This window comes from Anser cygnoides, chromosome 5 (genome assembly GCF_040182565.1).
Source record: "Anser cygnoides isolate HZ-2024a breed goose chromosome 5, Taihu_goose_T2T_genome, whole genome shotgun sequence".
Taxonomy (NCBI): Eukaryota; Metazoa; Chordata; class Aves; order Anseriformes; family Anatidae; genus Anser; species Anser cygnoides.
The window spans coordinates 14,906,867-14,919,724 of record NC_089877.1 but is presented as its reverse complement, the minus strand read 5'-3'; the positions used below and the strand labels follow the sequence as shown (position 1 = coordinate 14,919,724).

Below are 12,858 nucleotides of genomic sequence, written 5' to 3'. Positions count from 1 at the left end.
AGAAAGGCCTTGGCTTCCTGCTCTGTATGCCAGTGCTTAAGCTAATGGATGACACATACATCTTCCTCTTTTTGGTAAATAAAACTAAGACTTTGGTTCTGGATAGATATGTTTGCATAATCCAGATTTTTGCAAACATTCTCAAAAGATTTCTTTTTAGTTCCGCTGTGGGAAAGAAGAAATTAACATTTAAGACATTGTCACAAAATAGAATTCAGCTGTGTTTATAAGATGCTTATTTCACCTCCTTGCACCCTTCATTAGTCGCTCTTTGCAGAAGGACTAAGACAATGAGTCACTATTCATATGGGACTTTAGAAGGTGTATAAATGTTACCTTTTATGGGAATAAAAAGAGTTTCTGAGTCCAGTTAGAAAGGAATGCACTATTGTAATGAAAAAGACTTCAGTAGTGGAGACATAATGACTGCAAATCTGAAGCAAATTTATCATTATGAAAAAATGCACCCACTCTTCCCAATAATTCTCTTTCATTAAGGCAATCTCTGGCATAATGCTGTTTTACCTTGGCAAATCTACCTATGTTTCCCACCTTCACAAATCTTGTTCCCCCAAGACAGCTCTGTAATGAGAGTGAAGTGTTTTTATTATTGCTTTTGTTAATCATGCTGCCTGCATCCTGCAAAGTGCTTCTTATTCTAAACTGTGCCAGAATTATTAGGGAATTAATCAATACTTGTTACCAATCATGATCAGAGCTGTTAATCACAGTTGTAATTACCAATTGATTAATTAACATAGCCCTGTTCAAAAGACAAGAGTCATTAAATTTCCAGTACACATAACTTTAAATTCAGCCCAATATCTACAAAGTTCTACAATTATTTTTCAACTCCCATAATTTATTACATACTGCGTTTTATTATTAACTTCTATTTATTATAGTTTTTTCCAGTAACCCAAACTGGATTCCTAATCTATACATAGCTTTACACTGCATACCTACTCTAACTGTAGTAATTCATTACAATTCCTAATAATAAATGATGATGAGGTCAATGAAAACCCAACTGTACATGTTTAGGGACCTTGCCTCGAGTTATCCTTTCAGTGTGATAAATGCCCTAGCCAAAGAACAACATTTGGGTGTATTCCAGAGGGCTGATACACCAAAGTTATTTACTTCCTTCTGCTAGCAGATGCAATTTATATTAGCTTAACGGCATTTCATTCTATTAAGTTAGGTAGTGGCTTATTTTTACTGGACAGTGCATACCATCCAGCTGCTAATTCATTGACCTTTTTCCCTTATTGTTACAAGTAAAAGAATCTGAATCCATTGCTTGACATTTTAACAGAGGGAAAGGAGCCAAGCTACCAGTTACAAGTAAGACACTTTTTTTTTTTGCACCTTATTACTTATTAGATTTCTAAAAGAAAAATAACCAGTCTGCCTTCTGCTCTCACTGCTCCATTGAAAATGCTCGTACTAAAATTCAAAGGTCAATCATAAGGCCTTGTTTCATCTGCCTCCATTTTGACACATATTACTACTATACCTTACTTTTTTTCCTCCATTATAGCTAATTTTGGTGGTGTCACATTGCCTTTGTTAAGAGATGTTAAGAGAAAGCACATCATAACACAACTTCTGTCAGACAATCACTTTCTTATTCCATCTTTCTCCTTCTGACTTGTGAAAGGGGCAATGCAACCAGCAGACTACTACAGCCTTTGTATGAGCTCAGTCACTGTCGGAAGCAAAGTGAAGGTTTCACTAGGGCACCAGCCCCTATTAGTCTGGATTTCTTTTATGCTCTGGAAAGTTCATGTGGGACCTATTATGTCCATATATAATCATAAGAGTTTCTCCTTACAATCTGGAATTTTGTTTTCATGGCACCACCTGAATTAAATTTTGTTTCTTCAGTCTCTCACTGCTTTAGTGTTCAATTTTGAGTAGGCCCACTAAGGTCTAACATTGTAGGTTCTTATTCAAGAGATTAGTCCTATAATTCTCTGCAGCTACTTGTATGAGAAATGGTTTGATGTCAGCAAAACATGAATTATCTGCACTTGAGTGTCTCAGAATAGTTCATTATAACTAAAATCTTTAACCAGCTGCTGCAGCCCATGTGGAGCTCCTGCAGTAGGACAGTCAGTAGGCCTCTAAGTTTCCTTCTCCTACCTGGGAAACTTTGGTCCCGTTGCCAATCGCCAGTTCACATCTCCAGACCACACCTCTTTGGCACAGAGGTTTTTTGTGACTAGAAGATGCCTCAGTCAGGGCTGAGCCCAATTTCCCTGAGAGCTGCTCTAAGCTGAGGCCCTGGGGCCAGTACCTGACCGTGGATCCCACCTGTGGGCCAGCCGTGTCGGCCTGAGCTTGGGCCTGCCCGGTCACTGCAGATTTGTCAGTCTGTCGGGGCTGTCTGAGCCCAGCTACCTGGGACAGCTCTGCCCGTGGTGCCGTGGCAGGGAAGGAGTGCTCCATGGGGTGATGGCACAGCCCTGCCTGCCCAGCACCACCCGCCTCTCACCCCTCGCCTCCCGCCAGGGCCCTCTGCCCATGCCGCTCCCCAGCAGTGCAAGTGTTCTCGTTTTTATTGATTTCTTACACACGCCAACCTTCATTTGAGACAGTGCAGAACCTAGGCAGTTGTAAGAATACTAAATGACCTCACTCATTTCTCTCATAACTTGAGTTTGTCTTTGAATTTCGAAATACAACCTTTTTTGGCAGGTTGAGTTCACCCTGCTGCTTTTCTGCTAATGACAACTCTCCACTCTGCAGCGACCTTTTCTTTCTTCTATTTCCTCTCCCCATCTTGCTCTCTCCTTTATAATAGCCAGTTCCTGTCTGACATCTGATGCAATCACTGTTCTTTTACCTGATTACCATCTCCTGATAATGTTTAGAAAGGGGAAACTGGTATGCCACTGGCTATGATCATCTCTTTCTGAAAGAACGCAGTATTTGAATTACCATCATCTGTTGTACAGCTCATATTTTATTATCCCCATGCAAAGTTCAAGGAATTTTGCTATCAGTTCCTATGACTTTTCAATGTAAGAAAATAATATTGGTAAAAATTAGCCCAGTGTTTAAAATAGTGTGCTGTACCACCAATCCTGCCCGGTTCTCAAATGGAAATAACACATATCTGCCTGTCCTATTCACTCTGAGAAATCAAAACAGGCTCAACTAATGATTAAGTGCAAAAATATTTTGATGGAATATATTGCTTTAACAAATTTTAAAATCTATTACATAGAACCAGAAAAAGACTTATTTCACTGATTACTTCAGGTACTCTACATTTTTCATATGCTAAATACTGTTTCACTGTCCAATGAACACCAATTTGAAATAAATTATCCTTATACATATTAGTAATACTTTAGTATTTTACCCTAGTTAGAATACTCAAGTATTTTAAGGTGATTTAAAGATATTTAACTGTACCTAGACTTTATATTTCCATATGCATCTGTTCATATAAAGATATCTTCCCACAAACTGAGAAAGTATACCGTGATTTCAAAGTTAGGGAATTTTTTATTTTTGTTGTTCCAGGTGTATGTACATAATCATACAGCATGTTTTTCTCTTAACTTTCAACTGGATAAAGCATAGCAGAGAAAGTACAAATCATTGAAAATGTAATGACTGAATCACTAGAATTTCTAGATAGTTATACATTACATGCATATTAAAAGCAAATACCCTTAGCATGGATAATGGGATCTTACAAAGAATACCCAAGGCATTAGGGGCTATTAACCAAGAGCTCAGCAGCTCTGCAAGATCTCTGTAAGGTGAGTTCTGAAGCTGGGCTATGTCTGCTCTGCTCATTGTGCTCATTGGATCTCTGTTTCTGCCACTGCTGCCCATCCTAAGTGCTGTCATTACAGTTTGCAACTTGCTAAGCCATGCTAATTTCAGTGCTCCTGGGAGCAGAATAATAAAGGTTATGCATTGTTAAGAGCATTGCTGATTCAACTCCCATTTCCCTCAGTACAATTTTATACTGGATGTTCATTCAGCCTCACGGGGACAAATAAAAGGGGATGTTTTCAAACACTATCCATCTAAAGGATGAGGTGTCATTGTCTCTTGGCAAGTGATTTCTTCAATGGCAGAGTAGTTTGATTTGCAACAGTTATAAAACAGCTATTTCTGACCCTAGAGCATAGCAGAGTTAATTATAGTAGTAAGCAGTTTGGAGCAACTAATATTATGATGCTTTAGTTGGCATAAGAAAGAAGAGATTTGTCAAAATGTACTAACCCAGCTTCCCCAAATCCTACTTTATTTTCAGATTCAACAGGAAAATTCTTCTTGTTTTGTAATGATAGAGATAAAAATGTAATAAAGGGAAGGTGTGTCTCATTTTGTCTGTATATACTTGTCCTGGAGGCCATATTTTGGTTCCAAAGAGCATTAGCTAAAAGGCCAAACATGGTGTGCAGTCTTTCAGATAAAGAACACGTTTTTGTTATTTTCACAAGAACTGCAAGTCACAGAATGACAGCCTTCTGGCAAGGCTGGAGAAGACTTTCAAGGCTAACTGTGTATTAAATTAACCTCCCTGTTTCTCTTACCTGCTGCTCACTTTATCTTTTGTTATCAGTAAATAAAGATACTAGTGACTTAAGACAGCTTTTTTCTTTCTCCAGTTGGCAGCCCTCTTGAATTGTTAAATAAAAAATGAAATGTCATTGATAAGAATGCATGATTCATGTGTGTATGCTTAATGATTGATTATCAGAGAACATTTAATACTGAAGTACAAAGCAGAACAATAGATATTAGATTCTTGAAAAATTTTCAGCCACTCTCTTTCTCCATCCCCGACTGCATTTAATGGTTCCCATGGTGGTTGATACCTACAAGTTGATCTAAGCTCATCTTGTGGGTTACACTTCACTTCATCAAATTCTGCATACGTAACTGAAATATCTGAGCTTTCTCACGGGTTTTCTCTACTGCCCTCTCTATTTGAAATGTTCAGTGTGACATTAACACTGGATTCAGATGGATCATTATTTATTGTCTACATCTCAACTTGGTACCCATATGATGGCTAAGTAAAGAAAAAACAATTCAGAAAATTGAAATGAACTTTTGTTTCTACCAAGTCACAAATGTAAAAGTAGTTGGCTGAAAGATGGGGAGGATAAGACAGCTCCTGTTTGCTTTGTTAATATTTAAATTCTCTTTTTGTTCTCTCTACATGCTAACTATCCTTTCCTCCTCTCTGTTTTACCACGAGTCTAGAAGCACTGTGCCTCTGGACTGCATCACTTACCCCTCACAGTAGTATATTGTGTATTATACTGCTTCTAAGAAGCAGTGACAATTACTGCACATACAGCATCAAGAGAGCTCAAGACACCATGCAATTTTTGCTAGTGAATAAAACATCATAAACTTCAGTTTATGAACCAATCCTCTCTGTTGGTCTTGGCTGATCTCTGCCTAGTGGAGTAAGAGTTATGGGAGGGAAAAACAATCTTCCCCATTTTCCTGCTTAATGGATATTTTGTTCCAGAGCAGGGGAATATCAATAAAAAGGAAAGCTATTTTTACCACTGTCATTTACCAGAGCATGGCACTTTATGTTTTGCTAATTTGTATGACTGAGTTTTGACAGGGCTCTTCAGCTCTATTTTATGAATAAGATGGACAATATCACATATTTCATCCAGATTCTAAATTCTTGTCTACAGTTAGAAGAACAAAATTGCCATCACTGATAGATGAAAACTAGGGCAGAATCTTTGTCTCCATTTGAGAACACAGAGTCTAGGCAATGTATGTCCAGATTTAATGTGGGTCTGAGCGTCTTTCTTTCATATTGATTCCAAGTAATTAATAGTGTCTCTAAAAATGAAGCACAAGGTCTCCTCTCTAGCAGCTGAACTGTTAAAGTCAGCAACTATTTTGATAAACTTTGGCACTGATGACTTTCTCAGGCTGTCATCAATCCATTAGATATTCTTATGCATATTTAAATGTTCAATTTACCTTTTTTTACACTATATTTTTAGTATTCTCTATCACTATAAATAGGAGGATGTAAAGAGAAAGAAATGTTTTAGAACTAATGCCTCAGAAACTATCAGAGGAGACATCAAATTTTTAAATCAGAAGGGTTAAGAAAGATTTTTATGCAAGAATCTTCAATTTCAGAACATGTGGTTTGTCTGCCTCTGCAGTAAAAAGACAGTTTGTTTGTTTTTTTAATGGACTGTTGCAGTATCACAAAGTAAATGTAAAAGTCTGTAAAAATAAAAATGGTTAAAAATTAAAAAGTGTAAAAATGTAGTGGTTAAACTTGTAATAAATATTGGAATACCTATTTAATATAACTACACTCTGGCAGTCTGTACTGACAGAGCTCTGGGTCAGTGAGGATGCTCTTGATATTCACAATATAGTAATTTATCTCACAGAAATAAAAATGGTACTGCTTGATTCTTGCACTGTTAAGGAAAAAAAAAAAAAAAAAGAAAAAAAAAGACCAAACCACTCCCATAAAATTTCCACAAGGATTAAATCATGGCCAGGTAAGGAAGCCAAGGAAACCAAGTAAGGAAACCATAATTCTGCATTTGTTACTGTCTTCCCTTAGTAGGGTTTACAGACAATTCAGACCTCCTTAGAAACCTCCCTACTGCAGGGTCCCTAAGGTATGGCAAGAGGTCTCAGCGGATGCACATTTTCTCAGTCTGATGGTAAAAACTAAAAATTTCCAAGCCACAGGTATGGAAGATGGAGCACTGCGTGTGCCTTGGTATACTGCCCCTACTATTCTCCAAAAAGAGTTTCCATCACATAGCTCTGTACAACTGATTTCTGGCAGAAAACACCTGAGCAGAAAGGACAGATATTCTGTGTGGGCTTTAATGTACAGAAAGTATAAACAAAAACAAACTAAAAATTACAGTGGAATGTCTATGACCAACTTATCAAGCTACTCTGAGTGTTTACGTAACTTGCCTATACAAACAAACAAACAAAAAAATCTTTTCTTCATGTCATATGAAGGAATAAAGGTTGGAATTATTTGCAGAAGGTATGCTTGCTTCTGAGCAGCATCTGCTCTCTCCTCTGTAGACACACTGCCAACTAAGGCTAACTAATAGTACTTTTGAGAGAGAGAGAGTAGACTTTTCCAACTTGCTGAAAAGGAAAGCTTTCCATAAAAAACTGACAAGTACAGCACTCTTAAGAGAGACCCAGTTGGTGCCTTAAGTCTTGTAATAGTTAACAAAGCAGACTGTTTCAAATGTGTAAAGGACATAGCATTATTAAATGAGACTGAAAAAGCCAGTGACCTATGTACTTCTATGCATGAAATAGCTGTCAAGACCTTGTATTTCTTAGAGATTTTCCCAGCTATTCCACGAAGCTCCCTATGGAAGAACTAAGTACTGTATATGCCACAGAGATTCTCTTTGCTGCAATGAGAGAGGAAGCAGTGTAGAATCTGGGAAACAAATATGTTCCTAAAAAGATTTATTTTAAAGTCTCGAGACACTGGAAAGCTAATTTCTGCAAAACATGCAATCAAAACTTCTTAGTATCAAGTTAAATCTGAACTCTATCAAGCAATAACAAACTTCTGTGAGGACTCAATATCTGCCAGTGAAAATGAATTATTGACAATATATCCCTGTATCAGTGTGGAAAAAGGATTATAGTTCCAATATTTAATCTCCATTGGCTGGGACAAGATTTTCCTGTAACTTCATGTGGCTGTACTGACAAGACAAAAATGAACTCGCTAAATTTGTTTACATGGTTTTGAACCAGGTAACAACTTCCATTCCCTGTGGTCTTGGTTGTGCCTTCTCTAAGTGCTGGCCACAGAAACTGAAGAAACCTTAGCAGGAGAATATATTATACCTAATTAAATAAATTGGAGTAAGGGAAGAAATGAATCTCTCATACTTCACACTCTTTCTGCAGTACAATTGACTTGCAGACAATGGAGGAAACCAGTGAGCTCTCTCACCTGTATTTCCCAGGATTAGCTGGAGTAACAAAGTCATTTGAGGCCTTTGTGGTTTACAGCTTTTCTCACGACAGGTCCATGAAGTTTCCTGGGTAATGCTGAGTAATGCTGTCTCTACTGTACACTTCCTAAAACAGCCTATGTTGTTCAGCTGAGCTACATTTTGCTATGCTTTGGGTACTCTGGGGAAATGTATTAGGATGACAAACGCTCTACAAATGCTGTAGTGCATGATGACACCTCCAAGAGAGGAATGACTTGATTTCAGCCATGGAACTAGAAATGATCCTTTTCTCATGCCAGATGAAAATAAAGACAGCAACAGAATTTAAAAAATAAATAAATAAAAATAAAAATAAAAATAAAAATAAAAATAAAAATAAAAATAAAAATAAAAATAAAAATAAAAATAAAAATAAAAATAAAAATAAAAATAAAAATAAAAATAAAAAATAAAAATAAACAAAGCATATTACAAGATTTTAAGTAAACAGTATATTATTTTATCAGGACGTGGATACTAGATACTAGAAAGGGGGAAAAAAGCCATGTTTAACCTTCTTCAAACTGAAGTATAAAATGCCCCTTCCTCTTTCTCTGTATCCAGTTGACTAGCTATTGATACAAATATAGACTGCAGAGCCTGTCCTTGGGAAAGAAGTGTTAGCTGCAGAGGCATGGCAGCTCATGATCCTCCACCTTGGTTTTAGATTTGCTGATTGGGTCTTTCAAAATCAGTATTGATCGTGAATATGGTATGACTGACTCCCAAACCTGATTTTGATGCATCATGTGACATTGGTACACTGGAGAGTCGTAAGAAACCTTTCTCTGCATGCTGCCCAGCCAAGTCCTATAGTCTAGCTTACTAGAGAAGCCCATCATTCCTGCAACTTGGTTGTGATATGAACATGTTTTCCTGAGCTTTTCTATAAAGTGCTGCCCAGGATGTCCCCTGACAAATTGCTATTCTGTACAAAGAAAACAGCAGTCCCTGATAACAGGCAGCAAACTGTCAATGCTTCTTTTGTTATTCACTGTCACACCATTAATCACAATGAAAATTCCTCTGACATTGTTCAAGTTCAGTAACAAATGTTTACTTCTATAGGAGAAAGCTTGGTGACATTACTAGGACACAATGTGGATTTTTTTAAGGCTCTCCACCATAATACATCTCAGACGTAGTCTGCCTATTTAGGGAGAGAGTTAGTGCTGAAAATCTTAGGGCAAGCACTATGCCCATTAGCTTTGAAAAATCATTAATATCCAATTTTCAAAAGCACTCTTTCATTCTTGTTAGTCCAACAAAAAGTAAAATTCAAGACAAATGATCAGAAGCACTCAACACTCATAGATGCTAAACATTTTTCTCTACTAATCTCAGGCTGATATCTCAGTTTGCTCACCTGTAAAACAGACACAATGAGTTAGCAAGTGTACTGGAGCCAATGGGATTGCTGCGCTATCTGAATTATAATGGGTTTGCTGTCTGACAGCATTGTTCACTAATATCTAGACTATCGGAAAGCCAGTCAGGCTGGGCAAGTCACTTAGGGCATATTCTATGTCATTACATATCTCTTTCTCTTTCTATCTGCATGCAAACTTAGCAGTTAGATCTTCTGCTGCTTAAAGAAAATGAAGGTACATGGCTCCCTACAATTCCATATTAGTGAATAAAAAAGAGATAACTGAATGATAAAGTAGCAACAGTCGTTGTTCAAATTATTTATTACTATTATAAGTCTTTCATTTATCTTTATGTATAGGACTGTCAGCTTTTTTCCCCTCACTAGAAGGAAAGAAAAAACAAGACTTGGTGCTTGCTCATCCAAAGAACTGTGCAAAGATTAACTAAAAGCAGATGGAAAATAATGATAGAAGGAAAAGGCCACATAAAATCAAGATTTAATGCAGCTTTAAATATAGCTTGCTCCTAAGAAAGTGTAAGATTAGAAAGGAATTTGCACTAAGGCCCTCAATATGTTATCATTTATTGCCCTTCAGTGGGAGTGTAAATGTATATGACAAATACCACCGTACCGATCTGGTAGCGTTATACTCTCCCTTTGCATTGGTGTGAAGTACCACCGAATTAGACAATATGGAATCCAGGTTATTACAGATAAAAGCAGCAGTCTTACAACTATGGTGAGTGGAAAAGTTATTTCTAAGAGAAACTTTCTGGTGTCTAATGCCCCAAAACCCAGGGTGAAGCACTATCAGGAAAAGTATTTGTACCTTATTCCCCTGTTGGTTTCTGAAGGTAACTCAAAGTCAAGCTATAGCTCAAGAGCTTGTAAGCACTGTTATAAAAAACAAAGTCCAAAATTCAGGAAAGAACCACCAACAATTAAGCATCACAGCTCTACTGCCCTTCTCCACAGGCAGGTCAGAGAACTATGCAGGCTGCGACAGCTGGCAGAGAGCACTCTCTCATGGAAAAGAGAGAGAGATTGTGGCACCACCTTGGTAATGATGGAGTCATTATCATATTTCCCACGCATTCAATTTCTCCAACAATTTTTTTCCTTTGAACAAAAGACAAGGTGGAATCAGTCCCTGACACATCTGGAGCATCCCCTCATCAATAAAACTATTTTAGTAACATGCCATAACTAATCTTCATATTCGCTACTCCTAAATTTTGAAAATCTGGATCCAGATTAAGTCCAGCTGGCTGCTCAGGCCATCATCTGTTGAGAAAAAATGTCTGGAGACAGAAGCTTGGCTGTCAGAGTGGCTCACTTTGTTATGCGTTTAGCAACACTGTGAATAATTTGCAGCTTCACCTAACTTCTCAGTCCCAAACAGATTCGCAGGGTACCCCCAGGGAGGCTGTTGAGATTGCTAATATTATAGCCTTGACAAAGACAGATAAGCCTCTTTCATTCAGTGCTATTTTTGGCAATGATCTTTCATCTCCATCTTCCAACCTTCTGAATCATGCCTTCAAATATTTTGGTGAATATTTATTTTAAAAGTCAATGATTTCAAAGAATTTCGTTTCTGAGAGTCAGATAAGACAGTGCAGAGAATGTCACAAAACTGAGATTCGGGAATGGCTGTTTTAAGAAACTTGGCTAAAGATGGGTGTTCTCTGTTCACGAGGAATCTGACACTGTTTAATGTGCTGTTTAAATAGCCTGACCTCAACCGAACAGTAAAGCTGAAGAATCAGCAAACTCAGGGATGCACAAGGCTCAGTCAGGCAAATGCCTGGAGCACATCTTTTATTAAACAAGGAAAGGTAGAACCATTCTACCATGTTCTGACGGTTCAGACAGATGCTACAAGTGTTACGAGGCCCATTGCAAATTACTATTTCCACGTTCATATCATTTCCTATTATCTCTGCTCAGTCACTGTGAGGCGGCCTAATCTATTCCTCACCACACAGACCATTTTATTCTAGCTACTAAATAGCATTTCCCATTTGGGTTCTGATATCCTGCAACTGGCTCATTCACTTAAAGACAGATTTGCATACCTTACTAAAAACTGACATTTTGCAGCCAGGGAATTTAAGCACTTTCCCAGCCTGAAAGATTAACCCATTGGCTGTATGTATGTGTGTCTGCTTGTGTGTACATTTCGTTATTTAAGGCAATTGTATGAGCAGCAGTCATTAACTATTGCAGAGAATGGATGATTAGTTGTTGTGATAATGACTTTAACACTTCTTATACTGATGAATTGCTACTAAAATCAATCTATGGGCTCTAAGTTGCAAAGCACTTACACAGTTGCTTAACATAAAGCAGTTACTTTTCCAGTGGGACTGATCTATGGCTAGCCTAGCTTTATGTTAGTGTTAGGGAGTGGCTAATTAGTGATGACTTAATGTTTTAGAGCACATTTCAACATTATCAGTTCAAAATATGTACAAAAACTTTTGTTTCACAAGAAATTCTGATATTTTAACATTTTAGCTTGATATTTGAATTAAAACAAATGTGGAAATAAGAAAATTTCTCATGGGAGAGAGAGATCTTTTTTGTATTTTATTTCTTAGCTGTTAAAGACAAACATGAGCTGCAGGGAACACTTAGAAATGTGCTTCAGCAATAACTTCTGTGCAGGCCAGAAAATGAGCACCTACTCCAACGTTGGGCATGCTCAGCGTATAACTCATAGGTTATATGAGTTATATGAGGTTATAGGAGGTCAACTAGGTCTACTTACCTGGCTCTCCACCTGCTCTTGAATGTCATTTTTCTTGGGATGCCTTCTGGCAGCAGGCTTTAGGCTAGACAAATTATTCTGATGGTGACAGCTGGCTCCTGATTGCCTTTTTCATCATTCTCAGCTGTATTGATCATGTGTTACACACTTTCAAGTGCTCAGACAAGTCTCTGGGGAAAAATGGTGGCCAAGAACAGGCCACTTGTCACTGCCAGAATCGTGAATCCATGAGCAGTTCCTTATGCCTGTGCTCCAAATTTTCTGTGGGACAAAGAACAGCCGGAAGTGCAACCCTGAAAACCTCTCCTGTTGGAGGAAGACACTAGTCATCCCCTTTCCTTGGGCACTAACATAGCTATTAGTGCTCCAGCCTTATGTAGTGGATGTTCTTAAGCCTGATACTTGGTTCAACCAAGTCCTCAACAGATTTAACTTGAAACATTTAATGCAAGATGAGACTTCATCAGCTAAAATGAATGAGAAGCAGAAGATGGAAAGGTTAAAGCTTCATAAATGGAGCTATATAGTGTTTTTCAGCAGGTAAGTCTGTTCCAAGGTAACTGGAAGCAAAAGGGATGCCTTTTATGAGTTTCTGCCATGAAAAAGGCAGACATGCCACAAACATTCTAATTCTGTCCATTCGTACAAGAAGTCCAGTCAATTGTATTACAAACACAGTGTTGTTA

General features: G+C 37.8%; 1 protein-coding gene across 10 annotated transcripts in view; it reads right to left on the bottom strand.

Annotated features, from left to right (window-relative positions):
- The window catches only part of LRRC4C (leucine rich repeat containing 4C), a 741,859-nt gene that overhangs the window by 657,191 nt on the left and 71,810 nt on the right, over window positions 1–12,858 (bottom strand). The window contains exon 1 of one of the 10 annotated variants that reach the window (XM_066997158.1): window positions 2,149–2,501. The exons of the other annotated variants lie outside the window; for them this stretch is intronic. The gene's annotated coding sequence lies outside the window, so the exon portion shown is untranslated. Of the gene's footprint in view, window positions 1–2,148; window positions 2,502–12,858 lie in introns of those variants that run through there. 10 annotated transcript variants of the gene reach the window in all.